The sequence below is a fragment of the Elephantulus edwardii genome, unplaced genomic scaffold, assembly GCF_000299155.1.
Source record: "Elephantulus edwardii isolate Elephantulus edwardi_28Jun2011 unplaced genomic scaffold, EleEdw1.0 scaffold00044, whole genome shotgun sequence".
NCBI lineage: Eukaryota > Metazoa > Chordata > Mammalia > Macroscelidea > Macroscelididae > Elephantulus > Elephantulus edwardii.
In genome coordinates, this window is record NW_006399794.1 from 2,404,715 (window position 1) to 2,406,362 (window position 1,648).

At 41.3% G+C, this 1,648-nt stretch overlaps 1 pseudogene; it reads right to left on the reverse strand.

Annotated features, from left to right (window-relative positions):
• Positions 1-201: 201 nt before the first annotated feature.
• Positions 202-1,215, reverse strand: LOC102870644 (annotated as a pseudogene).
• Between the last annotated feature and the right edge of the window lie 433 nt (positions 1,216-1,648).

Consider the following 1,648-nt stretch of genomic DNA (forward strand, 5'->3'; position numbering starts at 1 on the left):
AAGCCACAATAGGATCTATACTTTGAGTGTGGATTCCTTATCAGGGAACACACAGAAAAAGAATTCAATGACTCTGTAAAACATTTATTGCTATTACAAACACCAGAAAGTAGAAAGAATTGAATTTTCATCTGAATTCACTTAGTCTTGTCTGGTAAATAATCTTGAGAAATTATCATTTAGCATAAAAGTATAAATCATTTATTTATCAACAGTATTCAGAAATATAAAGCTTAGCAAAGTCTCACTTTTTCTGAGGTTATTTACCTGAGAAGTATAGTAGCACAAGTTGAATGATTCTAAAGGGGGAGTGAATGGAAATTTGTAAGGTCCACTAAAAGCAGAATCATCCATTGTGTTTATACTACTAGATGTCAGAATGGCAGAGTCAAGGGAAGTCACACAAGGATGAACTAGAATATCCTGAAGTGGCGATCCATTGGTGGGGAGACTCAAGCTGACGGTAACGTTTGGCATGATTCCCTCCAAATCGCACTTGCAAGTTACAGTTCCTGTGACTTGCCACGTATCAGTGACATCCCGTTTATCATATTGCATAGATTTAACTTTTTCAGTGATGGAAATAGAAACCTGTGGTTTTCCTTTGTATGTTCCAGTTTTCCAAGCTGACTGCTTTGGCAGCTGAGTCACAGAAGCAAAATTCATATTGTCCAACGAATTCTGTAAGCTGGTATCCAACAAAGTACCAAATGGACAAGTCTGTAGCAGCAAATCAGGCAACTGACTCAATTTTGTCTTTATTTCTGCCTCATTTTTTTGACCTGAATAAAGAAAATCTTGTACGCCAAAAAGAAGTTCAAAGCCTTGTGAAATTCCACTAATGCTAATTAATGGTGGCCGAGGAGATAAAATTTGTTCAACTAGTGGAACAGAAGCATATATCATGCCATTCTTCAGAAAAGCAACAATTGGCCAAAGTTCTTCCCCTTCTACCGGGAGTCCGTAAACAGACGTTTTATTGATGCGTGAACAGCTGTCACGACTCTGCACAAAGTCCTTATTATCATCCAATAACCGAAGTTCAAAGAGCAGTGCTTTAAGTAAGGGGCCATCTTCAGGAATAGGTACATAACTTGCTCCATTGAAGACTCTGGCTCGTTTTTCAATAGTTGGATACCGTCTGGAGAATCTCACGGTGCCACCGTGTGGAGTTCCTGGTTCGTGGCTAATCAGCCACACTGCCTGCTGGGCCATGATGGGCCGCTTAAGAATCAGCCTGTATCTATGGCAGCCGCCAAGAGCAAAGGGAGGCTTTCTCGTAATTTTTAACAGGAGCCCCGATACTCATCCTGAGTCACCACCTTCTGCCCCAACCACTTACAGGCAAGGCTCAGCAGAGAGGCTGCAGGTGAGATGACTAAAGCCTCTGATTCCCTTTGGGTCAAATCATGCCGCAAAATTCTCAGCCAATTCTCAGCCGAGAACACTGACAAACTCACGCACCCCTAGCAAATCTATCCCCTTCTCAGCATTGCTGTTTTTTCAGATTCCTGTGTTTGGTGAAACTTGCTCATTTGAACTAGTAGTGATATGTATGAATAGGAAGACATTTACAAGATGGATTGCCACCCAGTGACTGTAACAACGGTCTCAAGCCGGGTGAAGATTGTAAGGATGGTATTAGATA